We start from the raw sequence: 12,552 nt of genomic DNA, 5'->3' as shown, positions 1-12,552 counted from the left end.
ATATCAAAAATGAACACAAAAGATAACTTTGGGCTCCAAAACAGACATTTTAACCTGAAAATCCTGCTATCTCATCGTCCTCGGTAGATGTTATACCTACGGACAAATAGAACTGACATCTGTACTCAATCGCAAATTATTACGCTAGAGCGTTCACTTTTAACCTGTGTCGAAAGCTAAAAAAGCACAAATTTTTGCGAACAGATAACTCGTAACTTGACATAACGTAACTTAAATAATTAAAAACAATCCAAAGAACTGAACAGAAAAATCCGATCAAGTGATGACAGCGATCTCAACAATCTAACAAACCGTGAATTTTAAAATGAAAAATGAATAGGATCAAAAAGAAATTTCAAGATTGTAACAAACACAGCAATAGACAATTCTTTAATAGCAAAAATTCTTCAAATTTTTAGATCAAGAAATAACGGAAAACATTATAGATTCTTCAGGACCTATAATGATGTATAGCTAAGCTCGGTTTCTGTTGGAAAACAAGACATCAAAACGTTGCAATTGCGCAAACTTTTTGTCAATTTGAAACACACACACACACACAAACACAAACAGAGAGAGAGAGAGAGAGAGAGAGAGAAACAAAAATTAATAATTGTTGAGAAGAATTGTAATCTTAACAAAAAAATTGTTGCACAAAATGTAATTTGTCATAGAAGAGACAAACAGGGAACATGTATACATGGATAGATTACTCTTTAAAAATTTTGGAACAAATAGTTTCTTTCCTATTTTCGCCAAATTCTAACCTAAAAGGATGCTGAGCTATTCACTGTTTAATTATGGTGCGTCAGTACACCAATACTGAATTCATATTAGTCAGTTTGGTCACCAGCACCGAAGTAAAGAATGTATTTCCTAAAATGTACAGGAACCATTGGAAATTTTTAAACACAAAAATGAACAGAAATTTGGAACATGAATAGAAATTTCAACAAAAAAATCCGATCAAGTGATGAAAGTGATCTCAACAATATAACAAATCGTTAATTTTAAAACGAAAAAGGAAGTGGATTAAAAAAAATTGTTTTCAAGGTTAAAACAAACACAGCAATAGAGAACTCTATTTAATAGCAAAAAATCTTCAAGTTTTTAAAGCTAACTATCAAGAAAAAACGGAAGACATTATAGGTTGTCCATGAAATATAATGATGTCTAGCTAAGCTTTGTTTCTGCTGGAAAACAAGAAATCGAAACAGTGCAAATCCGCAATTTTTTTTTGTGTCAAATTGGAACACACACACACACACAGAGAAAATTTAATAGATTTGTTGAGAAGAATTGTAACGTTAGCAAAAAATTGTTGCACAAAATGTAGTTTGTCTTAGAAGAGACAAACAGGGAGCATTTATACATGGAAATGTTATTGCTTAAAATTTATGGAACAGTTAGTGTCTTTCTTATTTTCGCTAGCTCTAAACTGAAAGGATGCTGTGCTATTCCCTGTTTAATTATTTTTCGTGAGAACACATTTATTGAATTCACATTAATTAGTTTTGTCACTAGCACCGAAACTGAAGAATGTAGTTCTTAAAATGCCAGGGAAGCGTTAGAAATTTTGATGAAATCCTTTTTATCTCAACTGTCGCTATGTGCGTTAACGCGAGAGAATGTAGTTAACATTTTTACCCCAATTTTTTCCATTATTTTTGATATTGTTCATCGCTTCCTTGCGAACATTCTTTTGCTGCTTAAATTATGAACTGATTTTATCACTTTTTGTTTAATTTCGATAAAATTATTTTAACTTAAAATTCATCATATTGACTTTCAAAAATGAACTAACTAGGGTACAACAAAGAAAGGGCAACTAATTTTACTATAATTTATCAATTCACATTAAATTTACTTTAAACATAACATCAATAATAACGGTACTTTCTGCAGAACTTTCCTGAACTGTTACAGTTAATGTAAAATGTGAGCTATTTCGATGGTTATTGTAATAATTTAAACAAAAAAGAAAGTAGTCAGCCCTACTTTTTGAGATAACTTCAAATAAATTAAGGCAAGGAAAAAATATTTTCACGTTTGAGGTAAATTAAGGTGCTTTCTCAGAAAAAAAAACGTAACTTTTCTATGTGCATAGAAAATTTCCCTTTGCGTGCGTCGCCTTCGAGGGTTAAAAATCCTTCGAACAAATAAATGGTCTTCGGATCTATCAATGAATCTGCCTGCGAAATTCAGCAGAAAGGTAAATTGTAAAGTGCAAATTCAAGATTAAATTCAGGACCAATCATATTGCCCTCTATTAAAGCTGAGAATTTTTATGTAAACTTGAGCGTTTTAAAACATACTTCAAAATTATATTGCTTGCGACATATATATCTCTCAACATTAATTTACAAATAGTGCTCTAATCAAAATAACATATCATTCAATAATTAGATTACATTGACTCCGAGAGAAAAAATTGCTATGCATACACAAACATGGTTGAATATGTACAATTCTTCGTATTATATTTAGCGAAATGCTCTTGGCAAGAAATTCGTGCAACGGATTTAACAGTGTCATGTAAAAATAATTGTTCTGACCCACTTTAGTTGGTGGGGGGGGGCAAAATACAGAACTGGGTTTTTTAACAGACAATTTTGCCTATCGATATTTTCATCGTACATGATTGTGAGTGGTATCACAAGATTGTATCTCTTTGTTTGATATTAATTTTCTGTCTCTTCCTCTCTTGGTGGGCAGTTAAGTGAAAAATGGGGTTGACTGGGGTCGGAACATTGCGTGAACGCACATTATAGAGCCTCTTATTTTTGGATCTGTTCTGTTTCTGCTCACAATGTTTTTATAATCCCCACTTAATGTTAAAATCCCCTCTGTTAAAAAAAGCTGAAAATTTTTTTGTAAACTTGAGCGTTTTGAAACGCATACTTCAAAATTATATTGCTTGCGACATATATATCTCTCAACAATTTATTACAAATAGTGCTCTAATCAAAATAACATATTCAATAATTAGATTACATTGACTCCGAGAGAAAAAATTGCTATGCATAAACAAACATGGTTGAATATGTACAAATCTTCGTATTATATTTAGCAAAATGCTCTTGGCAAGAAATTCGTGCAACTGAATTAACAGTGTCATGTAAAAATAATTGTTCTGACCCACTTTAGTTGGTTGGGGGGGGGGGGGAAATACAGAACTGGGTTTTTTATCAGACAATTTTGCCTATCGATATTTTCATCGTACATGATTGTGAGTGGTATCACAAGATTGTATCTCTTTGTTTGATATTAATTTTCTGTCTCTTCCTCTCTTGGTGGGCAGTTAAGTCAAAAATGGGGTTGACTGGAGTCGGAACATTGTGTGAACGCACATTATCGGGCCTCCTAATTTCGGATCTGTTCTGTTTCGGCTCACAATGTTTTTATAATCCCATTTAATGTTAAAATCCCCTCTATTAAAAAAAGCTGAGAATTTTTGTTGTAAACTTTAGCGTTTTAAAACGCATAATTCAAAATTATATTGCTTGCGACATATATATTTCACAACATTAATTTACAAATAGTGCTCTAATCAAAACATATTATTCAATAATTAGATTACATTGACTCCGAGAAAAAAAATTGCTATGCATACACAAACATGGTTGAATATGTACAATTCTTCGTATAATATTTAGCGAAATGCTCTTGGCAAGAAATTCGTGCAACTGAATTAACAGTGTCATGTAAAAATAATTGTTCTGACCCACTTTAGTTGGTTGGGGGGGGGCAAAATACAGAACTGGGTTTTTTTTATCAGACAATTTTGCCTATCGATATATTCATCGTACATGATTGTGAGTGGTATCACAAGATTGTATCTCTTTGTTTTATATTCATTTTCTGTCTCTTCCTCTCTTGGTGGCCAGTTAAATCAAAAATGGGGTTGACTGGGGTCGGAACATTGTGTGAACGCACATTATTGAGCTTCTTTATTTCGGATCTGTTCTGTTTCGGCTCACAATGTTTTTATAATCCCCACTTAATGTTAAAATCCCCTCTATTAAAAAAAGCTGAGAATTTTTTTGTAAACTTGAGCGTTTTAAAACGCATACTTCAGGATTATATTGCTTGCGACATATATATCTCTCAACAATAATTTACAAATAGTGCTCTAATCAAAATAACATATCGTTCAATAATTAGATTACATTGACTCCGAGAGAAAAAATTGCTATGCATACGCAAACATGGTTGAATATGTACAATTCTTCGTATTAAATTTAGCGGAATGCTCTTGGCAAGAAATTCGTGCAAATGAATTAACAGTGTCATGTAAAAATAATTGTTCTGACCCACTTTAGTTGGTTGGGGGGGCAAATACAGAACTGGGTTTTTTTATTAGACAGTTTTGCCTATCGATATATTCATCGTACATGATTGTGAGTGGTATCACAAGATTGTATCTCTTTGTTTGATATTAATTTTCCGTCTCTTCCTCTCTTGGTGAGCAGTTAAGTCAAAATGGGGTTGACTGGGGTCGGAACATTGTGTGAACGCACATTATCGAGCCTCTTAATTTCGGATCTGTTCTGTTTCGGCTCACAATGTTTTTATAATCCCCATTTAATGTTAAAATCCCCTCTTTTAAAAAAAGCTGAGAATTTTTTTGTAATTTTGAGCGTTTTAAAACGCATACTTCAAGATTATATTGCTTGCGACATATATATCTCTCAACATTAATTTACAAATAGTGCTCTAATCAAAATAACATATCATTCAATAATTAGATTACATTGACTCCGAGAGAAAAAAATGCTATGCATACACAAACATGGTTGAATAAGTACAATTCTTCGTATTATATTTAGCGAAATGCTCTTGGCAAGAAATTCGGGCAACTGAATTTACAGTGTCATGTAAAAATAACTGTTCTGACCCACTTTAGTTGGGGGCGGGGGCAAAATACAGAACTGGGTTTTTTATCAGACAATTTTGCCTATCGATATATTCATCGTACATGATTGTGAGTGGTATCAAAAAATTGTATCTCTTTGTTTGATATTAATTTTCTGACTCTTCCTCTCTTGGTGGGCAGTTAAGTCAAAAATGGGGTTGACTGGGGTCGGAACATTGTGTGAACGCACATTATCGAGCCTCTTAATTTCGGATCTGTTCTGTTTCGGCTCACAATGTTTTTATAATCCCCATTTAATGTTAAAATCCCCTCTTTTAAAAAAAGCTGAGAATTTTTTTGTGAACTTGAGCGTTTAAAACGCATACTTCAAAATTATATTGCTTGCGACATATATATCTCACAACATTAATTTACAAATAGTGCTCTAATCAAAATAAAATATCATTCAATAATTAGATTACATTGACTCCGAGAGAAAAAATTGCTATGCATACACAAACATGGTTGAATAAGTGCAATTCTTCGTATTATATTTAGCGAAATGCTCTTGGCAAGAAATTCGTGCAACTGAATTTACAGTGTCATGAAAAAATAATTGTTCTGACCCACTTTAGTTGGGGGGGGCAAAATACAGAACTGGGTTTTTTATCAGACATTTTTGCCTATCGATATATTCATCGTACATGATTGTGAGTGGTATCAAAGGATTGTATCTCTTTGTTTGATATTAATTTTCTGACTCTTCCTCTCTTGGTGGGCAGTCAAGTCAAAAATGGGGTTGACTTGGGTCGGAACATTGTGTGAACGCACATTATCGAGCCTCTTAATTTCGGATCTGTTCTGTTTCGGCTCACAATGTTTTTATAATCCCCACTTAATGTTAAAATCCCCTCTATTAAAAAAAGCTGAGAATTTTTTTGTAAATTTGAGTGTTTTAAAACGCATACTTCAAGATTATATTGCTTGCGACATATATATCTCTCAACATTAATTTACAAATAGTGCTCTAATCGAAATAACATATCATTCAATAATTAGATTACATTGACTCCGAGAGAAAAATTGCTATGCATACACAAACATGGTTGAATATGTACAATTCTTCGTATTATATTTAGCGAAATGCTCTTGGCAAGAAATTCAGGCAACTGAATTTACAGTGTCATGTAAAAATAATTGTTCTGACCCATTTTAGATGGGGGGGGCAAAATACAGAACTGGGTTTTTTTATCAGACAATTTTGCCTATCGATATATTCATCGTACATGATTGTGAGTGGTATCACAAGATTGTATCTCTTTGTTTGATATTAATTTTCTGACTCTTCCTCTCTTGGTGGGCAGTTAAGTCAAAAATGGGGTTGACTGGGGTCGGAACATTGTGTGAACGCACATTATCGAGCCTCTTAATTTCGGATCTGTTCTGTTTCGGCTCACAATGTTTTTATAATCACCACATAAAGTTAAAATCCACTCTTTTAAAAAAAGCTGAGAATATTTTTGTAAACTTGAGCGTTTTAAAACGCATACTTCAAAATTATATTGCTTGCGACATATATATCTCTCAACATTAATTTACAAATAGTGATCTAATCAAAATAACATATCATTCAATAAATAGATTACATTGACTCCGAGAGAAAAAATTGCTATGCATACTCAAACATGGTTGAATATGTACAATTCTTCGTATTATATTTAGCGATATGCTCTTGGCAAGAAATTCGTGCAACTGAATTTACAGTGTCATGTAAAAATAATTGTTCTGACCCACTTTAGTTGGGGAGGGGGCAAAATACAGAACTAGGTTTTTTTATCAGACAATTTTGCCTATCGATATATTCATCGTACATGATTGTGAGTCGTATCACAAGATTGTATCTCTTTGTTTGAAATTAATTTTCTGTCTCTTCCTCTCTTGGTGGGCAGTTAAGTCAAAAATGGGGGTGACTGGGGTCGGAACATTGTGTGGACGCACATTATCGAGCCTCCTAATTTCGGATCTGTTCTGTTTCGGCTCACAATGTTTTTATAATCCCCACTTAATGTTAAAAATAATAAATGTTAAAAATGTAAAAAAACGTGGCCTGCACTCGAAACAGAATAAATCCATATAACATCTTCTGTACGCAGCTGCGATATGTCATTAATTACAAATAGACAAATAAGAAACAGACCCGGATCGAAATTTATCAGCATGAACTGATAGCGATGGTAAGAAATGTATGACGAATTTTGGTGACGATTTCGGTGAATGAGATGAATATTGCAAATTCTCAGATAAATTTAACACATATCCTCCTTAGTTCTACCATAATCAAGGCATTCATCGGTAAATTTTAGAAGACATGAAATTAGATAATATTTTTTAGGATCTATTTTTATCAACAACCCCCACCCCCCCCCCCCCCAACCGTGTTTTTATGCCACCCAATTAAAAATCTGGATCTATTCTGTTTTGCCCTCCGCCCCCACCCGCGTGTTTTACGCCCTCAGTTACAAATTATGTTGTTATATAGCTCGTTACTATGTAAAAAATAGCACGTGTGCCTCCCATTACGTTGTGCACCGCCAGTTACAGATCACGTGTCATTACATAGTAAATCATTATGTAAAAATAATGCACGTGCGTAGGGGTGCAAATAATATGCACTCACTAAATTTGGGGTGCAAATATTATAAGAGGTCCAAAATTTATTATTTAGCAAGTTACTATGTAAAGTTACTAAATCATCTTCACCGGGGGGCGTAAAACTTAGATAACCACTAAGCACTGTGGGCTCTGGGGGTGGGAGGGAGGTGGGGAGCGAAACAGCGAAACAACTATTCCTGCGCCCGGTGATTCCTATCGACCCGCGGAGTTTATGATAAAATAAAAATTAGTTTTGTGAAGCTGCGAATCGTCCATACATGGCGACTACTCTCTCGGAGGCCAAGACCAGCATTGCTATCACATTTGCCACTTGCATGTAATTCCCAGTCCGTACTATTGACACCTGGGAAACAAAATTATTACTTACCGTAGATCCCGTCAAATAATTTGACAGTTAATTTCTGCACAAACATTTTTAAGAGTAAATTTTAAAAACCTGTTCTAGAACAGTATAAATCTGTTCAGTTAAATATTGAATGTCCCGGCAATTAAGCAAAGTGAATAGTTATATTAAAATAAAATTTACTGGTAAACTTCACTTTCCTCTAAATTTTTAGTTCCAAGTCTCCAAATTTATTTGGAATTTTTTTTTGCCAGCTCTACTTTATCGTTGAGCCGATTTTGGCCGACGAAAATCTTTTACGGAGAGATATAAATGTGGTTACATTAGAAAGTTTTTGAAAGACAGAAGATTTTTGAAAAAAAACTATTTTCGTTCAAAGTTCTCGAGGAGTGAACTTCTCAAACTTTTAACTTTTCTCGCTGCTTCACGTTTTAAATTGAATTGAAAAATTAAGGAATGGCCCAAACCTATTGAAACAGATTCCTTTATTGTTATTAGATTAAACTTATTATTAGATAATGTTTCATTACGTGAAACAGTCCCTTGAAAGTGACTGGTGTCTAAAAACTTATGTTAAATCCAAAAACATGATGAGTTTATTTTATTTGAGTTTTTCATTGAGTTTTTCTTCACCCCTTGTTTAGGTAAGAACAAACTACTGCCTTGAGGCAAACAAAAATAATCTTGATTCTGCGGAAGTGTTAATTCTATATGTCCGAAAAAGTAAAAGAATTCTGTAAAAGTTTTTTGGAGATAAACTTTGTTTTGATCAAGAGTTGCGGTTTTGAGCCATTGTGCAGGTATTTTGCGTTGTAGATTTTTATGTTTCATATGTCAGTGATAGCAAATGAAGGTTTTGACAACTTTTAGAGAGGAGAAATCTTTGGTCAGAATGCAAAAAAATCAAATTATATCGGACAAATAAAGTAAGATATCGTCAATGGAACTTGTTTTTTTGGAAATTCAGCAATGATGTAATTTGGCATTTTTATTTTAATATTTACGCACTAGTTAGAACTTAAAGTAGTATGTCAAAAAGCTCTGTAGATTGGGCTAATTAAGGTTATTAAGCTAAAAAATTATGAGGCAGCAATTTCTTGATAGCTTTAGCTAGATAGCTAGAAGTGTTCATTCTTTAATTTTTTTATTCCATTCTTTCGAACATCATAGTTTTTCAATGGATTAATATTGTCTGAGGAAATGGGTATAAAGATCAGCAGTTCGGTTGCTCAGCACTCTCTTTTAGAGCTGCATTCTGAACTTTTCTTCTAATTTGAATATTGAGTTTCATATTTGACAATTACTTTTAGGCAAAATCTTCTTGGATTTAGCACACGCAAGTGGTTCTTTGCAACCGTGAGAATTTCATTTCACAAATTTTTGAAGTTGATCAAAAATAAGAAATTTGCGATGATTTATGTTTGTTTTTCACAAATCAATTGTTCTTCACCATTGAAACACTCCACGTTCAGTAATTCGAAACTTTTGAGGCTATTTTAGAAGGAAGATTTTGATTATTTTCCTTTAAGCATAATTTTCCATGCAAGACACATTTTGCTCAAAGTGATTGGTTAATAACTAGACCAGTTCTCATTGGTGTCGCCAAAATCTGAAGATAAGGTGTGAGAAAAAATATAAACCGTCATTACGGCGTGATCTTATAAATATAAAATCGAAGTCATTTGTCTACCGTGGAGTTCCGAGCAAAAGCAATCTATGAAAAAAACACTTAGTCAGTTGTCAACCTGCAGGTGCGACAGGAGAGAAACTGCAATTTGATTATTAGTTTAGCAACCCAGTAATTCTGAAATTTTTATCGTGTAAGATCTGATAAGATGCTGTTCTACCGCGTAAGATTTTATCTGGTCTTACACGATCAAAACTCTGCACAACGTGAACATTAATCGTATAAGATATCATGAGATACGTATCAGATCTTATAAGATAATAATTCAATTATATCGAATTGTTATCTTAAAAGGTCTGATAAGTATCTTATCGGACTTACACGATAAAAGTTTGCGTAGGGAAGAATATTCATCGTGTAAGATCTGACAAAACAGGTTTCAATGATTTCAATATTACCGCATAACGTAGTCAAGTTCCTATGAAAAAAATAATAGGTGAATTAACCAATTATTGAACAAAAAATGTTTGTTGAGTCTATATTGGCGGCAGTTTCAATCAGTCTCAACTAGGCACTTTGACTAACTTAGCAATCCAAGATAGTTTTGGTCTTTGAAAAAAGTTTCAGCCTAGTTTGATAATCACCGCTTCAGAGAAAGCCCCTGATACTCGAATAACTTTTTTCACGTATCTTATAAGTCTCAAAAGACACTATTAGATAATTCTCATTTTTTAGGTCTGAAACTTTTGTGAGAAATTTATAAGATCTTGCAAAATAAAAATTCAAATGTCTGGGGCGAAATCTGCAAACTTGCTTGGGAAAAGTCGAGTTGGAACATTATGTGATAATGCACAATACCAATATGATTTGTTAGAATTCCGACAAGCCGACATGCTGGCTAATTGCTAGATTGTACATCGAGTCAAAATGTACCCAGTTTTTTGTGAGATCTCATCAGTTAAGGTTTGTTACGTACTGCCAAAATTTCAATTTATCTGGCCAGGAAACTTCAAATCATTCGCTTTAGATTTCAATAGATTAAACAGTAGATTTCAATTTTTTCAAATCCCTAAGTTGAGAAATATTAACTAATAAGCCTCGATGTAGAACATAGTGTCTTGAATAACCTATATCAGTTTTATTTGCTTAATTGACGGTAGGATGTTGTGAGGATGTTGTAACAAGAAGCACTGATCCATAATTGAAGCAGATGAAAGCAGCTGCTGGCTTTATAAATTGGATAATACAATTTGTCATTCAAGCCGTAAAACAAAAACTAGTCAAGAGTAAAAAAAAGCTAAAAATGATTGTAGTAGTAGACAAATTTTTATTCAAAACAATTATTCAAATTGTTTGGTTTCGTGGAAGCAAGGCCGTTGAAACTTCAACACGCTGCATCTTGGCTGAAAACTTTTATTTAAATGATGACTGGCATTTTAGAAGATCACTTTTGCCAAGACCATGTTGTGCAACAGAAAAATTTCAAAAATTTTTATTCTAGTTGAGTAAAGAGTAACAACCCTGAGGTAGCTTCGTGTAAACCCAAATAATCAGTTTACTATAAATTGCGAGTACAACAATAAATCTCAACCGCAATAATGTTCTCTTTTTGAGAATATTATTGTCTGCTTGACGGCGTTCGAGCAACGCAAATTCGTTGTAAACTTGCACTCAATTGTAATGAAAATCCCAATCTATGTTGCTATTATGAATTACACTAGTGATCAACAATTACGCGACCTTGAGCCGAAAAACAATTTTAGCAGCGAGACAACGTAAGTGTAATTCAGCCACGAAAAATGGAAAATCTGATTAAATCTGATTTGTTGAAAAATCTAATGTGAGGTCTAATAACGAATAATTGATAATATAGTTCGCACAAATTCGTGCGTGTTGTTTACTGCCTCAGGACTAAAAGTGCAGTTAAGCGTGTACAAGCATGTCGTGAGGTAGACATTAGTTGCAGAGAGGATCAAATTTGTTCAGTATTCTGGTGGCCAAAAGGATTCAATTCCTTCTTCTGTTTTCTATGGCAGCAACATAGTTATTGAGTTTCATTCTGATGCAGAAAAGATTCAAAACTGAAAACTTTTCTCATTTTTTCGGGAATCGGAGCAAACATTTAACTTAACTCTGAAATTGCGCTCAATTTGTGTTGATGCTGACTCTAGGCTTGTTTCAAAATCTTTCAAGCTTTCACATGACAAGATACAAACTGAAAGATACAAACACACAATTTAGTCGAGGAAATATAAGCAATGTTGGAAGCATTATCCGCGCCCATGTTTCAAAATTAGGCTTGCGAGCATGTGTGGACATCACTGACACTAGGAAAAAGTAGTTCAAATTCTCTCGAAAATAGGATATTTGTCACAATTATCCACAATGCTTAAATTTTGGCAATCATTGACAATTTTGACAAAATTTTGTCTTTTGAGTATGCGAATTGCTATCACAATTATTCACACGGGAATTTATTCCCACGAAGCCTAATTGTTCGTTTGTATGTTGTTTATCTAAATCCGTTTTAATAATTATTTTGACTACTACAGGTTAATAATGAACAATTAAGTGACAAATTGATATAATAATAATAATTATAATAATTTGTCGGATTAAAGTCCCTCAGTAGCCGTTCGTGAACATTGCTTACGTTAAATGCTTACATATAATTGCTTCGGAAAGTTGTACCTCGCCTCCGCTTCTGACCGTCACAATTATTCACAATTCAAGTTTTTGTCAAAACGAGGATAAATGTGACAAAAGACTTATGCCGCCTTAAGGCGAAAATTCTTAAAATGTTCGTTTGGCGACGCATTGCATTCGTTTTTGGGGGTATTTTGGTTGGAGCAATCGAATAACTTTTCCGGAACTGGCAATAAACTTGTTTCTTTGCTAGAACATTCGTGAGAGTCTTATAAGAATGTATTTTTTAAACTCAATTGGGCGTCTCTTCATAGTTGTTCTTGATTGAAGTTCATTTGAAAACTGATATTACAAAATTAGAATGGCTACTCGGGTCAAATTATTGCGCCCAAAAAGATCTAAGAGTGG

Source organism: Convolutriloba macropyga, chromosome 1 (assembly GCF_964194025.1).
Source record: "Convolutriloba macropyga chromosome 1, txConMacr16.3, whole genome shotgun sequence".
Taxonomy (NCBI): domain Eukaryota; kingdom Metazoa; phylum Xenacoelomorpha; order Acoela; family Convolutidae; genus Convolutriloba; species Convolutriloba macropyga.
Note: the sequence above shows the minus strand (reverse complement) of the source record.